The 19,470-nt window shown below is 34.0% G+C and overlaps 1 long non-coding RNA gene across 1 annotated transcript; it reads left to right on the top strand.

Moving 5' to 3' along the window:
- Positions 1-17,722: 17,722 nt before the first annotated feature.
- LOC107914404 (uncharacterized) lies at positions 17,723-18,932 on the top strand. Its single transcript, XR_001688827.2, has 2 exons — positions 17,723-18,295; positions 18,636-18,932. It is a non-coding gene; the product is annotated as an uncharacterized lncRNA (long non-coding RNA).
- Positions 18,933-19,470: the final 538 nt, after the last annotated feature.

Raw genomic sequence — 19,470 nt, forward strand, 5'->3', positions numbered from 1 at the left:
AAGTTAAGTGTAGGGGTGTGATCTATCATGAAATGCACTATTATTTACATTCTTTTCACATATAACTTTAGCTTGTTTGATAGTTAAATCAAAGCATCTTAGTATATATTTAGGTTCTCATACTTAAAGTAGTAACTTATGCTTTTTATTAGTTTTTATTACATTTTATAATCTAAGTACATGGTCTTTTAGGTCAAGTCGGGAGCTAAAGATACTTATTCGGGCTAAAACTTATGCTTATGTCATGACACCAATATAATGATGTCTCAACATCGAAGACAGAAGCTAAAAACAAGTCCTAGAGCGAAACTGCCTTTGGTGTCGTGAAACCGAACCCCAATGTTGCAACACTACAGGCTTGTGTTGCAACACCACCCCTGCGCAACCTAAAAAGTCCCTATACGAGATAATTGCGTTTTTGAGGAAAAATAGAAGTATTTGTTCTAGTCAAACTCTAAGGACTTCAAGGATAATTTAGGCACTTTAATATTCCAAGTTTAGCCTATATAAAGGTCATTGTAATAAGTATAAACACACAATTTTAGGGTTTTGATTCTTAGGTTTTCTTTCATTCTTAATTTTTACTTAGGTTATTTTATGTTATTGTAATCGAAAGATCTTATTTCTGAAGTGAGACTTACGTGAATGGAGATTTTTCCGGAGCCACGCTTTTATCAATAAATCCATAAGCATCTCTTTTCCTTGTTCTATTCTTTATATCTCTTTCTTTAACATTGTTAGATGAATGTTTGTGTAAAGATTAGAATTAATTTATGCTTTATACATATTTTGCATGTCTCAATCGTTTTAACTTAATTAATTGATTGAATGATAGAGTTTATTAGTGGATTAGCTGTTTGGGAGAGGTAGAACTTAAACCCTAGGTTTGATGACCCTAGGAAGTCATTTAGGTGGCAATTAACCTAAAATTTGTATGGCCTATTCGTGAATACCTTAACCCCGAACCAATTTGGACTGTGACATTAGAACATGAGTAATTCTTGGCGATTCGCTATTTTAATGGAAGATCGAAAGATCCTGCTAGGTTGTCGACTAGTAGATTGATTAGAACCCTACATCAATAATTAATTAGGTAAGACAATTAAATCTAGGCTAAAAGGAACTCGTGTAGTCAAAACAAGGAATAGGAAAACCCGATACAAAAACTTAGAAGTAGATTTAGGTTTAGTCAACTTTATTTAGTTTATTGTTATTATTATCATCATCATCTTGCCTCTTGTTCAGCACTACTAATTCGTGACTCGAGTATATTAGTAATCATTTTTGGTTATTGGTTTAATAGTAGTTTTCCCAAACTATAATTCCTTGGATACACTCCTCAAAATACTTACCAAGTGTTTCATTGTAAACATATTATATTACAATCTGAACTGGATACTTGCAAACACCGCCTCAATTCCATATACTTTGTAGCAGTATTCACACTCTAGATGTTAGTAAGTCTAGAGGCGGTCACGTATCCGAATCCATTTATATCATTCATCGAGAAGGTTTTCAATGGTTAAATGATTCATTATTTAATCTCATAAATGTCTACATGATCTTCTGAATGTATAAAATGATTTGGTATTGAATGATTTAGTTTAATTGGTCACATTATACAATATGTGTATAAACATAAAGGCTCAATTGTTGAATGGTTGTGGTTGACAGAATTATTATTTATTAACTGTTATTGTGTAATTGATATGTTTATACGGTAAGTTTTATCGTTTCAATTATTGAACTTACTAAGCTCTATTGAAGCTTACTTGTGTCATTTTTTTTTGTTTCTTTGTAGATAACATTTTGTGGAATCGGGCGATCGGATCAACCTGAAGATCACACTATCTAGACATTTATTGGTAGATTCTAAAAAGTTGTCTTTGGGTTATATGGCATGTAATGGGTGTCTTGTCTATGTTTTAGATAATTATTACAAATGGTATATATTATACTTGTGTGATGTTGTTTAAGTTGAATTTTAGTTTACTCATGTATATGCCTTTGGTTTTGGTTTGTACATGCTTTTATAATTATGTCTTTGGTTATTTGGTATATCTCCCATGAAAGTGTTTGCAATATGGTAAATTAGAATGTGAATGAATTGAATGAATTGGTAGGTTTATAATATGTTTCATGTTTGAACTTGTGATATTTGAATGCAAGTAGTTTGGTTTGTAATGTGGATTTGGATTGATAATTGAATTGTGGTACCAATGAGGGCATATTAGTTAGACATATAGGTTGAATGTTTTGGTATGGTTTGAGCATATTTGAATGTGTTTTAAAGGTATGGAAGTGGTTGCTTTTTATTTGGCTTGGTACTCAAGATTTGAGTGAATTTTTTCTTTGTTTAGGAAGTCACTTAAGGTGAACACGACCTAGGGCACAGGCTATCACACAGTCATGTGCCACACACGGTTGTGTATCATTACGATTTTAAGGACAAGATTTTTCATACGGTATTAGGCTATTAAACGGCCTAGAGACACGATCTTATGACCTTATTTCGAGTACTTACACAGTCTGAAACATGGTCTACAACACGATCATGTGACCTTATTTCGATTTGTACACAGGCGAGCACACGAGCTGAGACATGGCCGCGTGACCCAAATTACGAATTGTACACGGCTTGGCTTTGACACACAGCCGTGTGACCCCTGTTTCCAAAGTTTTCAAAATTTTCCACATTCTTCTATTTTATTTCAAGCTAGTCCCTGATTGTTTTCAAACTATTTTTAAGGTCTCGTAAGCTCAATTTAAGGCCTGTAAATGTATTTATGTTATGCTTAATATGTGGACTGAATATTGATATTTAAACTAATGTTTGAATGGTTTAATGATGTTATTTGATACGATATGTATCCTAATATTCCATAACCCTAATCCATCGACGGAGATAGGTTAGGGGTGTTAGAGCTACTAGTAAACTAAACAAATGCAAAACACAATTTAATTTAATAAAACTAGGGATAAGGTACAAATTTACTTATCTACTTATGTGAAAGGTTCAAATTAGGCAATTTTACTATAAAATTTGGTCAATTATCCTTTTTAAAGAGAAAATTTCAAACAATACAAAATTTTAAATTTTAACTGATCAAACACCTTTAAAGAAAGAATTATTAGGAAAGGTATTAGTGACGAACTATGGTCTCAATTTGGTCCATCAACTTGCCCTTAAAATCCAAAACTAACCCTCCTATTCTAACGGTATTTTCTATAAGCATTGTTGTCTTCATTAAACTTAGTTTTTCACTGCTATTTTCACCTAAAAATACACCAAAAGCCTTCCTTTAAGACTACATTTTCATAGGCTATCAATTATCCACCTATCTTGTAGAGTCATGAATTTTAATCCACACACACACACACACATATAGGATGATAAAAGAAAAGCACTAGAGCTGGAATTATAATATGATTAGTTTCATTAATGAAAGCCAAAAAACTTCCTTTCAAGTCAACCAAGAAAAATATTACTTGAAAATGATTTGTCATTGAAATTCTAGTTTCTTCTATATATATTGATTTCATTTTCAGACTCTTAATAGCAGTATAGAAAGAAAAGCAATCATCATTTCTAAAATTAAAGAAAAAATTTATTTGACCTTTTTAATCTAATATCGAAGTGACTATAAGCTCTTTTCATTAATCATATTAAAACATGCAACAATTTATTGAATCGTAAAAAACACATGAACTTGTTTAAACTATATTTTTAAAATTGAATATATAACCCAGTGATATTGGTGCAAAATTTCACAAGAAACTAAAAATTTCCAAAGAAATTACAAATTAAAACTTTTTTTTTTGCTCAAGAATAGAAATTTGCCTTCATTCTTCAATTCAATGATCATTGCACTTTCTCATACAGAGCCTACACATCAAAACACTAAATGTAACCTCCCTAACCTGGCCTAAATGTTATGGCTAGATTAAGAAGACTACATTAGCCACCGAAATGGCTAAGCTAACTTACGTTACTTTTGAAGACCTTAAATAAACCCATTTTAGAGAAAAATCGTAGTTGTAGTTTGAGTTAGTTTAAAAACATTCATTTATTAGGTCATCTATACTTAAAGATTCATTATTATTAACAGTGTTATTTTAGAAAAATTGTTTGTTCATCACATTACTTTGTAAAAACTTGATGTTAACTAATGCAGCGGAAAAAAAAAACCATTATCCATGTCATTTTGGAAACCTAGTTGTCTTATCGGTTTGTTTTTTTCAAAAACGGTTCCTTTGCAATGCAACGGATATTAGTGAACAATGTTAAGTTTTACTTAAGCCAACTATTATGCATTTTCCAATTATTATGCTTGAGTAATCCATGCATGCAAAAATCCCCAAATGAAAAGTTATCAAGCCACAAACCATAAATAATTAAAAATTACAAACCAAAACCAATAGAGACTTAATAATACTTATTAAAAATAGTCTGAGGTCCAAGGTGATTCTCTGTATGCCAGGTTTGGTCCTAATTTCAAGGTTTACCTGAAAAGTTAAACACTATGGAGGAGTGAGCTTATGAAAGCTCAGTGTGAGTCGAACAGTTATTTAAACAGACATAAATACCAAATATAGTGAAGCATATCCGTATTAACAGAAGAACACATAACCATCATTGGAATTTCATATCATTACATAACCATTATCAAACTGATGTCAAACGGTGTATGAGCGTGGGGTGATGAAAATGATGTAATGCAAAATTTCTTACCCAAACCATCCGCTACACACCACGAATTCCCCAGAACCCGTTTGCCAAATTCCAACGAATGCGAGCAAAGCTCGATGTGGTAAAACCACCAAATGAACAAAATTGTAGAAAATCTACCATCTAACGAGTAAATGTGATAAAATCACCAAATCTCCACAAAACTCTTCTGTCAACCATAATAACAATCCCACCCCAATGCACATGCAATATGTCATACAATCTCATACATAGTCATTAATTCAATACTTTCACATTTCTTTGGTATGATCAACATGCCCTCATATTATCAAATAATTTCAGTAAATAGGATAATTTGTCAAAATTTCAATTTACCATTAAGATGGTGTCGTTCAACATACAATCTCAAATAACTTACAATTCTTTATCGAGTACATGTATAGTAGTCTTTCAAATATTCCATAGCAAACCATTCATACAAATATATCATGCGTACCTCATTCTCATTCAGAATCATGTTATACATACAATCAACATACACCATATCAAGTAATCATCCACAACAATATCAATCACACAATTATTCAGTCATTCTCACCTTTTTGCTAACATGTCAAATAGTTAAGGCTCGAATCGTACTTGATTCGGCCACTTAAATTTAATTACTTAGCGATTTAACCAAGCCTGACCAGCAAGCTTAGTCATCAATTAAATCATTTAAAAATCATATTAAAATACTCAAGTTAACGAGTTAGGACCCACACCTTAATTTACGCCTTACTGTAGCACACTTGCGAATTTCGCAGTTTCACCTTAAGACTTCAAAACAAACCTATATTAAAAATCATCATTTAACTAAATTAAGATACCACTTAAACAGCACCCAAACACCCTCATATGGGTTCAATCCAATTGTTACAATTATATCAATTTTTCATATCTAAACTAGTTAGGCTTCTTACACTAGTTTGATGTAAATCGTATGCATAAACGTCTAACAGCTTCACTATTGATTTGGGGTGTTTAAGTCGAAATATAACACATTTAAATACTAAAAAATCAGTAGCTATTCCATCTTTAAAATCTTTAATTCAATCAATTAACAATTTCCCCAACATCAAAATCGAAACTACACACTAGCCCATAATCAACCACACTTACACTTCCCGAACTATCAGATTTGAGTCGCCAATTGATCAAGATTGATTTTCCTAAATTACACATGATTAAAGTCTGATTAGGCAGGGTTCAAGAACCCAAGATATTTCTGGAAATAGATGGGAAAAATTAAAGAAACAACAACCCCCTTTTGCGCCTCTATGCGTAGTGTACCACCACCAACGGTGGCGAAATTGGGACTGATTTAAAACCACAATTGAAATCACTTTAAAGGCTGGAAAAATACCCATTAAATCTTTAAAAATCACCCCAATTCCATATCTAGAAAATTGGGTATTTTATTGAAATGTTCATCAAGAAAAACAAAAGAAAATGGCACTTACTCAAGCAAGAAGATATGGGCAGCAATGGAGTTCTTTTGGGGCATGAATGGAGGCCGATCTTGGGTGCTGAAATTTCAAATTTAATATTGGAAATTTTATGATAAAATGACAACAAGAAGAGAAAAATAATGGTGTAAGAACCCATTGCAAAAAGAAGAGAAATTGATGGTTAATTTTAGTTGCTTGGGTGGTAGCACGCAAGGGAAGAAAGAAAGAATTGAGGAGAAAAGAAGAGAAGAGGAGGGTAAACAGCTAGGGTAGGGAAATTTTGGCTTCAAAGCTGAAAAATACATAAAAAAAAGTTGTATTTATACCTATGATTCAAGGCTTGGGCGGCACAAAATAAGGAGAATGAGAAGTTTTAGTAAAAATTAAGCTATTTTGTAAGGGAAGGGAATCAAACTTGGGGCATTAATCTAATGCGTGTCACATACTAGGGCTTGATGCAAAATTTGTAAAATAATAAAAATGGTGCAAAAGTAGGGATTTAAACATGGGTTTTAAGGAATGTTTCACTAACACTTAACCAACAATCTAATACCTTATTTATTTCTTAAAAACACACAAACAATCTCAAAACTTAGGGCATGACCACACTCTCTTAGTTCATAAACTCGATTCTACTAACCCCCGATTTTTAGAATGTGACACTAGAAGTATATAGTGAGCCAAGTTTGGTAAAACACATAAAAAGACTCTCCTCACCAGATAAAATACGAGAACTTGTTGTTTCCTGTCATCTTTCTTTATGATTTGCATCAACCCAGATCCTTATTTGACTAAAATCATTATTGCTTGGAATTTGATAATAATTTACGGATGAGTACGAATTCATATTCGCTAATTTCTAGCCATTTACCCCATGTAGTTGGCAACAATTTTTGTTCTAAAAGATCGCTTTTCTATTAGAAAATAACCAGAATTTTCATCTTTTAATAAACATGCTTTAAAAAAAAAGAGTGTGTGTGTAAAGTGGGAATAAATTGACCAAGCAAAGGATACTAAAACTGATGAGGCAAACAACGACTATTAGAAAAGCAGCATCCATTTGCCACAAGACAATGGCGAGAGATTCATTCTCGATAGAGGAGAGTACAACAGAAGACAATGCCAGACGAGATAATGAAAGGTTTGAATGGACAGGTAAGGGACAGACTAATTGCACTTACCAGAGACACATGATTTATTTGCTTAAGAAAAAAAAAACCCATCTTTTTTTATCTTTTGATAGTTGGAATTTGAAAAAGATAACCCAACTTATTTTTAGAAGAACCCAACTTTTTCTTAAAGATATTTTTATAGCTTTTTTTCTTTATCAAATCGATTATAGTTAAAGCAATTTTTTCTATTGATGAAAAGTTAAACGAATAGTTAGCCTACTTTTGTTAAAATAAAAAAACTTTTCATATTTATTTTTTCACTTAGGTTTTGTCGAAACCACCTTTTTGAAAACAAAAATTTTAGTTGTCGACTTTAAAAAACAAAAACTAGAGTCGCCACCGATCCTTTATTAAGGTGATCGGCTCACCTTAAAATTTATTTTGGTCTACGATTTTTTTGAGAAAACGAGTTCGGGAGTCGGTTACGCACGAGGAAGGGTTAGCTCCCTCGTAACGCCCAAAATCAGTACCAAATTGATTATTTAATGTCTTAGTGTCGATGGCTAAAAAGATTTTTAAAACAACTCAAATGATGAAATCTAAAAAGGATACTCAATTGTTCAAGTCATGTAAAGAGATCGAGTCCCAATATGTTAGGGTACAATTTCTCAAAATTCCCGAACTTTAAATATCACTTTTATTTTATGCGAAAATCTTCATTTTGAGAAGGTAATATGACATGCCCAATACATTAGGACACAACAAGTTAAGTTCCCAAAAATGATTTTTGTACTCATGCATTTTGAATAAAGAATATTCTCGGTTATTTAAGATTAACAAAGAAAATCGGAACCCAATACGTTATGGCTCAATTTTCTCAAAAATCCCAAACTTCGAATATTGCTTTTATTCAAAATAAACCTTGAATCAAGAAAAAATGATTTTGATATATCGAAAAAAACCAAGATTTATTTTCCAAAGGGTATGTTAAAAATTAATGTACAATATGAAACAAATATTTTAATTTAAAATATATATGTACATGTATTTACAAAATATGTAAACACAAGCACAATATACAAGTAAATTTGAAAATATGTGTATGCATATATTTAACACACATATACAAATATATGTATGTAAAAAACATGTATAGCAGAACTTATAATAATCTCCAAAAATATGTATGTAGATTTCAAAGAAAATACGTATATGTACAAAAATAAGGAAAATACAATTGTATTGTAAAATATAAGTGTACATACATATATCCTTATTTATAAAAACTATGAAAACAAAAATAAGGAAAAAATATATATAATATAAAATATATATAAGTTAAAAGAGATAAAATAAAAATAAATAAATAAAACGTATGTAAAATGCATGTATTTATATAAGTTTTAAGAATATATATTATATAAAGAAATATGTATATATACTCTATATTAAAAATGCGTGTATACATATAGAAATAATAATAAATGATAATAAATTATATAGTAATAATTTTAAAAATTTAAATTTATAAAAACAAATTGCAAAAAAAAATAATAAAAAAAAGAAATTAAAATAAAACGAAGGACTAATCTGCCACACGCGCATTACATGGGGGCCAAAATGGAAATAATCCCTCTCCCCAAACGGTGCGTTTACATAAGGATCAAAATGAAACAAAAGCAAAGTGTGCAACCACATTTAAAAGAAACAAAAACTGATTTAAAAACGATTTTAAAACTTGAAGGACCAAATGCGCAAATGGACCATTTAAAGGAATACGCGCGGATCCTGGAACCGGGTCGGGTCGACGCGCGGATCTCCTCAACCAAACGACGTTGTTTTGCTAAAGTAATTTAAAACAGTTTTTCCTTTTAAAAAACCATTTGCAGGAGAAAAGAAAAAAACAAATCTCTGCTAGGGTTTTTCGACCCAGCTCTCCATACCGCCACCGCCGCCGGTCTAGGCCGATCCACGGCCTCTGTCGTCCCAATCTCAGATCGTGACGGAGATGGCATGAACCGCGACAAAGCCAGGTAAGATCCCTTTTTTTAAAGAAAAACAATAGGAAAAAAAGTCGAGAAAAGAAATTGAAAGAAAGAAAAATAATAATAATGAAAGACCATTCAAGATCTTATTTTTCTGCTCTCTTTTATTATCATTTACAACGAACATAAGATAAATGCAATAGGAGTAAATTAGAAACACAGTTGCACCTTCAAACTTCTTTGTATTTTTCAGTATCTCTTTGTGTTTTTGCATATATCCCCCATTTTACAGATTTTCAAAGGCTTTTATAGCCCGAAAAAGATCAAATACAGGTACTATTTTACTGTTTCTTCTCATTCGGACTCTTTTGAGTCCATTTTTTGCAGGTGCCATGCACGCGAATGACGCGCGTGTGGAGGCCGATCTCCGAGTCCTGCGGCGACTTGACGCTTGCTGGAGGCAGGGGCTTGCGGCGCTACGTGCTGCTAGGGTTTCCCAACCCTTCCCTTTTCCATTAGTTTCGGGCCTAGGCTGAGGTGAATTGGGTATTGGGTTTTAATTTTATTAGGCCTACCATTGTATTTTATTATTGGTAGGGCCGGGCAAATAATTCGTATTACAGCTGCCCCTCTTTGCTCGTTATCGTGTGACGGGAATGGAGTAAAGACTTAAAAAGACCATTTTTTCCTGGCCATATGGACCTTAGCGTTAGTAGCCTCGTTCCTTCCTACTGCATCTTCAGAGGTATAGGAACTGGTGCTTCAATCTACTCCACTGGAATGTTAGGGAGATAGGATTCATACGTTGTAGCTTCTCAAAAGAACAAAATTTGCTATCTTTAATATGTTCCACCGCAACTTTAGGGAGATAAGACTTATAGCTTCAACTTGTTCTGCTACAACTTAAAAATACATCTGATGCGATCCACTCTACTACAACATCAGAGAGATGAGATCTGCGGTTTTAATCCACTCCACTGCAACTCCAAGAAATAGGACCGGTTATTTATGTCTGCTCCACTGAAACTTGAGGGAGATAAGACTTGTATCTTCGATCTACTTCGCCACCAGTATGGGAAGACAAGATCTGCTCTCTTTGATCTACTTCATGCCAATACATGAAGACAAGATCTGCTTTCTTCGATCTACTTCACGCCAATACATGAAGACAAGATCTGCTTTCTTCGATCTACTTCGCCACCAGTATGGGAAGACAAGATCTGTTGTACTCGATCTACTTCACGCCAATACATGAAGACAAGATCTGCTTTCTTCGATCTACTTCACGCCAATACATGAAGACAAGATCTGTTTTTTCCGATCTACTTCGCCACCAGTATGGGAAGACAAGATCTGCTATCTTTGATCTACTTCACGCCAATACATGAAGACAAGATCTGCTATCTTCGATCTACTTCACGCCAATACATGAAGACAAGATCTGTTATCTTCGATCTACTTCACGCCAATACATGAAGACAAGATCTGCTTTCTTGGATCTACTTCACGCCAATACATGAAGACAAGATCTGCTTTCTTGGATCTACTTCATGCCAATACATGAAGACAAGATCTACTTTCTTGGATCTACTTCATGCCAATACATGAAGACAAGATCTGTTTTCTTCGATCTACTTCACGTCAATACATGAATACATGATCTACTTTTTCTGATCTATTTCGCCACCAATATGGGAAAACAAGATCTGTTATCTTTGATCTACTTCACGCCAATACATGAAGACAAGATTTGCTATCTTTGATCTACTTCACACCAATATATGAAGACAAGATCTGCTATCTTCGATCTACTTCACGCCAATACATGAAGACAAGATCTGCTTTCTTCGTTCTACTTCACGCCAATACATGAAGACAAGATCTACTTTCTTCGATCTACTTCGCCACCAGTATGGGAAGACAAGATCTGTTGTACTCGATCTACTTTATGCCAATACATGAAGACAAGATCTGTTTTCTTCGATCTACTTCATGCCAATACATAAAGACAAGATCTACTTTTTTCGATCTACTTCGCCACCAGTATAGGAAGACAAGATCTGCTTTCTTTGATCTACTTCATGTCAATACATAAAGACAAGATTTGCTGCTTTTCAACCTACTCCACTGTTGCTCAGGATGATAAGGCTTTATAATTTCACCGATCCGTTCTCTGTGGAACATGACCTCTATAATTCACTTTATGAACCTAATTATGCCTAATGATTAGGATGTCATGAATAGAATGAATCAAATGCTCCTAACAAGACATGTATGAATGACATTTGAATGAATGCAGAATGTCATTTTCGAGAATGATTCCTCCTTGTCACTTAGGTTATCATTACTCAAAGTTTATTTAAAGTTTCATCGCTAATGTGCTATAGCGCCTTCTTGCTCGGCTGGCGTCTCCAAAGAAACACTTAACCAGATTGCCCCCCACTGTAAACTTCCAAGTTTGATCCACTTGGATGCAAAATTTGTACCATATTTCTCCCGTTGTAACCCAAAAGTAAAAAGATTTAGCCTTTTCTCAATCCTCTGCTATCACAATTCAAGGATACAGAATGTGAAACTCTTTGGTCTCTTACACCATTCCCAGGGTGTTACACCAAATGCTCATGCACAAATGAAGAATTCTTCTCCAAGAACAACTTTTTCTTATTATTTGGTGATCATTGCTTGCTTGTTCATTGAAGCTTTGTCACCAACACGACATCTTGCCATTTTGTTCATTCAATACTTTAGACAAGAAAATTCAAAGGGATAGTCTTAGTTTAGACTCTTCCTTATTAGATTTCCAACCTTTGAACCTGGTGCGTTCTAAACAATAGTCCTGCTTGAGGCTCCTATATTATTTAGAAACTTCTAGAGTAATATGCATAACTTCCCTTGCGAAAGTTTTATTAGTTCATTAATCATTATTCTAATGCAACATGCTTGCAAAAAGATCATAATAATGGATAAAATAGAGTTGGTTTTGAGCATAGCTCGAAATGAATATATAATAAAGATGGATAACAAAGAAACTGATTTAGGAATGCGTATCTTGGAAATGAATAAAGTGTTCCAAGAATAACAAAAATGGTATAAGGATTAGGTGCCCTAGATATCATAGCTTGAACTTCTCTGTACAAACATGCTGAAGACCATTCTGAATTTAACATGTGTTTAGGAGATCTATAGTACTTTGTCGATGCCCCAAAATGTCGCCTACCCTTTCCTGTTGATTCAAGTATAGCAAGACCACTAGATGCCCCATTCTGATCAGTATTTGAGCTACTCTGATAATTGTAAGCGCCATTTTGATCAACATTTGAGCCGCCCTTTTTGGGTTTTCAACTCAAATCCCCTTTGGTCTAAGGCGCCCTTTGCGAGTTTTCACCTTAGCCTCTCCACTTTACTTTTCCGTTCTTCATTTTTCATTTTCACTTTTCATTTTCATTTCATCATTTTTTTACGACTCAAAGTGCCCTTTGCAGGTTTTTAGCCTGGTCATCTTCTTCTTTAAGCGGAGTATTTCCTGACTGAATCTGAGTTTACAGGACTTTGCAGGTTTATCATCCATCTCGAAATCAAAGCTCCTTTGGAAAAGACCTTCTCTATAGCATAAGGTTCTTCTCAATTTGTCATCTGTTATATTTTTTGTAGAGTGAGGATATTCTTCAGCATTAGGTCACCATTGTGGAATTCTCTGGGACAAACCTTTTCCTATTGGCTCGCATAATTCATTTCTTGGTACATCTGACCATGATGAATAATTTCTAGCCCTTTTCTTCAATTAGGTTCAACTAATCATATTGAGATTAGATCTTCATCCTACTTTAGCTCAGTCAAAACCCGAAGAGAAAGAACTTCAACTTCAATGAAAAAAAATCGTGATAAACTGAAAAGAGTGGCATTACCCTGGTAGAGTTTTCACTGCACCATTCATGATATTCATCTTGAACATACTGCAAATTTTTGATATCGTGCTGTTGTTCATATTGCAATAACAGTGCTTAAACTGGGTACATTCTGGTATGACCATGCGAAGGCTTCTTTAAATGCTTGAAGTAACTCAACAACGTCTTGCTTTGTTTTTTCGGTCATGCATGTTCCCTCAAGGTCACATTCTCTATTGTCTCCTCATAAGGTAAAATTTCCTTCCTGCTCTACCATCCTTAATAAGTCCATAGATAGGCTACAATCCATGTCATTTTCAAAGTCATAGAATCCCTCTAAACACATGTCTCACTCAAAAGGAGATTCAGAGTCTGTAACAGTGTCAATCATGTCATTGATATCCAGGGACTTATTGTAGGTGCCAAAGAATATACAACGAATAATATGAATGAATGAATGGTTTGGCAGGAAAAAAATCCAACAGAATGAAAGAATCGTAAAGAATAAAAGGATATTTGCTCAAAGATGATTGCAATGATGCATTTTATAATGTTCAGACATGAGCCTATTTCATAAAGAAGTTCTTATTACTTATAGGCTAAAAGCAACAAGTGTGTCTGAACATTACTCTAACAGATTCTAAATACTATAGGGTTTCCTCTGCAGTCCCATTATTTATAAAACCTCCTAGGCGAATATCTAACAAGGACCCTTTTAGTTGTCTCTGCACATATGGCATCGATGTGTAAATTTCTCATCACTTCTTCATACATTGCAGTCCATCCATCCTCAATCATGATTAGGTAGCAGATTTTCTGCGCTAGACGAGTCACCAAACTTGACAATACCCATGTTGATAAGTCTTTCAACTTGCTTCTTGAAAGCAGTGCAATTTTTAATCGAGTGTCCCTTAATTCCTGCATGGTATTCACATTGTGCGTTCGCATCATACCATTCGGGATACGGAGGTTGTAGAAGCTTCACATGAAAAGGGGAAACAACATGTACATCAAACAAATTTTGATACAGTTCCTTATACGGTACTCGGATTGGTGTAAACTGGAACTTTTCAATCTTTATGCCGGAATCTTGCCTCAATGAATTCTGTTGATTACCAACCACCTTTCTTGGCTGACTCACAGTAACTGATTTAGAGTAACCCGTGTTATTCACCTCACTTTCTCTTCTTTTTGAGACTGACCTCTTGTTACTCTTCTCTGTATCAATTTTCCTGCTTCTTATAGCATTTTCGATCATTTCACCATTCATAACTATATCAGAAAAGCTTTTTGTAGCACTTCCTAACATATGCGTAATGAATGGGCCTTTCAGCGTATTGACAAAGAGCATTGTTGTTTCTCTTTCTAGTAGTGGTGGTTGAACTTGAACAGCTACTTCCCTCCACCTTTGTGCATATTGCCTAAAGCTCTCATTCAGCTTCTTTTCCATATTTTGAAGGGTGATTCTGTCAGGAACCATGTCTGTTACATAACTGTACTGTTTCATGAACGCTTGTGCTAAATACCTCCATGAACCAATCACGCTACGACTCAGTTGATTATACCATTTAGATGCTGCCCCTGTGAGGCTATCCTAGAAACAATGAATCAATAACTGGTCATTGTTAACATATCCAGCCATTCCCCTGCAGAACATGGTGATATGTGCTTCTGGGCAACTTGTCCCATTGTACTTTTCGATTCTGACATCTTAAACTTATGAGGGAGTACCAAATCCGAAACTAAACTCAGCTCTTTAGCATCAATCCCACGATAGCTTTCAGTGACTTCCATCGCCTTGAATTTCTCCTCGAGCCATTTGCACCTTTCTTCTAACTGCATTGGTAACTCTTCCTTTATTCTTTCTTTTTCAACCACTTCATCAAAGTCAGGAATGGCAAAATTAGCATGGTGGTTTTTGGGGTTAGAGCCCGATCCAGCCTGGAAGTTTGAAGCACCAGCCTGGAACTGCTGAGGCCTGATTGTACCAGTAGATTTGTGCGGATATTCAGCTTGAGTTCGCACATGTGGAGGAGTAAAGCCTAAAGGATAGAGTGATTCATCCTCATTACCCTCTTCGATATCAGCCATGAGACCCTTTCCTTTATCACCCTCTCCAGTCAACAGTTGGGTCAACTTTGTCATCATATTGTTTTGGGATTCCTGCATCTTCTCTGACATATCCCGTTGCATCTTGTCTAACCGCTCCTGCACTTGTAACTGGAGTTGGTCTTGCATTTCTTTCTGGTGCTGTTTGAGCTTTTCCAATCTCTGATCCATGTCATTAATCTTTGCTCGAGTGCCGTAACGATGTTTAGTTGGTTGGTCGGTTTGCAAGTTAACTGATCAATGATTTTAATTAATTAGGATCATTTAACGGTGTCTAATGCATGTGATGTAATGAAATGCAAATGCATGAAATGAATGCAAAAAGAGACGTTGATTCTGGTTCAATTCTTTACTAGAAAAACTTCGCTAGAAAACAAATCTCTTTACACAAAGCAAATATATATACGGCTTCACCCTCGTACTCCAAGCAAAGACATCGACGTTTCAGGTATTAAGATGTATCTCGCGAATTTGAGCTCCTTCTTGTTTGATCTAGGTCGTAACTCCTTGCTCACTCACGTTCATTATCTTCTTTAATAGGTTGAAACCTTTGATGACTTTTGAATAATCTTTGGCAATTTGAATCCTCAGGTTACGCAGCAAAGTCGTATACTCCTCTTGTTAGGTTTTTCGTGTCACGTTTTCTTAGACTATACTCGGACAACCGTATTATCTTCCACCTTATCAAGAAACCTGTTTTCCGTGGTAAGTTCTCTATTTAACAACCAAACATGAATCAACATCTCTTTTCTATAATGAAATGTCATGCAGTCTAAATGCCATGCAGTCAAAGTGAAACACAAAAAGTCAGTATTATGTACAAACAATCAAAACACTTATTCAGGTGTCTACCAGGGTTCAGTGTTGTTCTACCTAGGGCAAGTTCCTAAAGCTCACTATATGAGGCTTAGTTTCTAGAGTAAGGGTACCCGAACCAGCAGATTCCTCGATCCTCACCTATTATAGGCTCATGTGGATCGAGTTCAGTTCAGGGGGATACATTTCTCTATGGCTACACGGAGATGAAAATCTCACGAAGACATAGGTACGGATGTATCCCGGAAGCGGTCCACTACCCTGCACAGAGGTGAAAACCTCACGAAGCACTAGTTTCTCACTCCCACTTAAAGAGTAAAACTGACCATGTAATGCAAAAATGCAAATGCAAATGCAAAGTAGCCAACATTCCATGATAAAATATCAATGAGTGTGAAAGGAAATCATGATTTTAAAACCCAAATTTGATTTTTCGATCATAAGACATAAAATAACCAATTTATGGCTCGACTCTCTAGTGGCCCAGTGGAGTCGCCAAGCTGTCGAAACCACCTTTTTGAAAACAAAAATTTTAGTTGTCGACTTTAAAAAAAAATTGGAGTCGCCACCGATCCTTTATTAAGGTGTGATCGGCTCACCTTAAAAATTATTTTGGTCTACGAGTTTTTTGAGAAAACGAGTTCGGGAGTCGATTACGCACGAGGAAGGGTTAGCACCCTCGTAACGCCCAAAATCGGTATCAAATTGATTATTTAATGTCTTAGTGTCGATGGCTAAAAAGATTTTTAAAACAACTCAAATGATGAAATCTGAAAAGGATACTCAATTGTTCAAGTCATGTAAAGAAATCGAGTCCCAATACGTTAGGGTACAATTTCTCAAAATTCCCGAACTTTGAATATCACTTTTATTTTATGCGAAAATCTTCATTTTGAGAAGGTAATATGACATGCCCAATACATTAGGACACAACAAGTTAAGTTCCCAAAAATGATTTTAGTACTCATGCATTTTGAATAAAGAATATTCTCGGTTATTTAAGATTAACAAAGAAAATCGGAACCCAATACGTTAGGGCTCAATTTCCTCAAAAATCTCAAACTTCGAATATTGCTTTTATTCAAAATAAACCTTGAATCAAGAAAAAATGATTTTGATATATCGAAAAAAACCAAGATTTATTTTCCAAAGGGTATGTTAAAAATTAATGTACAATATGAAACAAATATTTTAATTTAAAATATATATGTACATGTATTTACAAAATATGTAAACACAAGCACAATATACAAGTAAATTTGAAAATATGTGTATGCATATATTTAACACACATATACAAGTATACGTATGTAAAAAACATGTATAGCAGAACTTATAATAATCTCCAAAAATATGTATGTAGATTTCAAAGAAAATACGTATATGTACAAAAATAAGGAAAATACAATTGTATTGTAAAATATAAGTGTACATACATATATACTTATTTATAAAAACTATGAAAACAAAAATAAGGAAAATATATATATAATATAAAAATATAAAAGTTAAAAGAGATAAAATAAAAAAAACTAAATAAAACGTATGTAAAATGCATGTATTTATATAAGTTTTAAGAATATATATTATATAAAGAAATATATATATATACTCTATATTAAAAATGCGTGTATACATATAGAAATAATAATAAATGATAATAAATTATATAGTAATAATTTTAAAAATTTAAATTTATAAAAACAAATTGCAAAAACAAAATAATAAAAAAAAGAAATTAAAATAAAACGAAGGACTAATCTGCCACACGCGCATTACATGGGGGGCCAAAATGGAAATAATCCCTCTCCCCAAACAGTGCGTTTACATAAGGATCAAAATGAAACAAAAGCAAAGTGTGCAACCACATTTAAAAGAAACAAAAACTGATTTAAAAACGATTTTAAAACTTGAAGGACCAAATGCGCAAATGGACCATTTAAAGGAATACGCGCGGATCCTGGAACCGGGTCGGGTCGACGCGCGGATCTCCCCAACCAAACGGCGTTGTTTTGTTAAAGTAATTTAAAACAGTTTTCCCTTTTAAAAAAACCCATTTGCAGGAGAAAAGAAAAAAAAACAAATCTCTGCTAGGGTTTTTCGACCAAGCTCTCCATACCGCCGCCGCCGCCTGTCTAGGCCGATCCACGGCCTCCGTCGTCCCAGTCTCCGATCTTGACGGAGATGGAATGGACCGCGACAAAGCCAGGTAAGATCTCCTTTTTTTTAAAAGAAAAACAGTAGGAAAAAATTGAGAAAAGAAATTGAAAGAAAGAAAAATAATAAAAATGAAAGACCATTCAATATCTTATTTTTCTGCTCTCTTTTATTATCATTTACAACGAACATAAGATAAATGCAATAGGAGTAAATTAGAAACACAGTTTCACCTTCAAACTTCTTTGTATTTTTCAGTATCTCTGTGTGTTTTTGCATATATCCCCCCTTTTACAGATTTTTAAAGGCTTTTATAGCCCGAAAAAGATCAAATACAAGTACTATTTTACTGTTTCTTCTCATTCAGACTCTTTTGAGTCCGTTTTTTACAGGTGTCGTGCGCGCGAATGACGCGCGTGGGGAGGCCAATCTCCGAGTCCTGCGGCGACTGGACGCTTGCTGGAGGCAGGGGCTTGCGGCGCTACGTGCTTCTAGGGTTTCCCAACCCTTCCCTTTTCCATTAGTTTCGGGCCTGGGCTGGGGTGAATTGGGTATTGGGTTTTAATTTTATTGGGCTTGCTATTGTATTTTATTATTGGTAGGGCCGGGCAAATAATTGGTATTACAGGTTTTATTTATTTGTATATTAAAATGTCATGTCATTAATTTCTACAAGGTTTAACGGAAAATAATGCCACATAGATAACAGTGTTAATGATACGGGAAAATTGAATCAAAATTAAAATTTTATATATATAATTGTATAAAATTAAAATTTGTGTATATGATTGCACACTGGGTCAAAGTTGATGTATAATTTTGATATTTATCCCTTTTATAAATTTATAAATTATATATTTTTAAAAATAATAATTTAAAGAAATGATTTTTTTAATTAAAAATATATATAAAATTACTAAAAGCAAATTTAAAAAAAACTTAAACAAATGTTTTGTTGATGAAAGAAAATTAATCAAATCTGATCATACTCATAAGATAAATGATTATTCATTTCTTTGCTTATAGAGAAATAATTGATTGATTAATTTCCACTATTTGTAAATAAGGTATTAACTGTTAACATTACTTGGGTGCTACTTACTTTCCTTCATAATTCATTTTTATTTTTGAGCTTTGATTGACATTATTATATCATTAAAAGTATTTTATGGAATAATCATTGTAAAAATTATTCATTCTTTTAGACACAGTGAAAATTATTCGTTT

Source organism: Gossypium hirsutum, chromosome D10 (assembly GCF_007990345.1).
Source record: "Gossypium hirsutum isolate 1008001.06 chromosome D10, Gossypium_hirsutum_v2.1, whole genome shotgun sequence".
Lineage (NCBI taxonomy): Eukaryota > Viridiplantae > Streptophyta > Magnoliopsida > Malvales > Malvaceae > Gossypium > Gossypium hirsutum.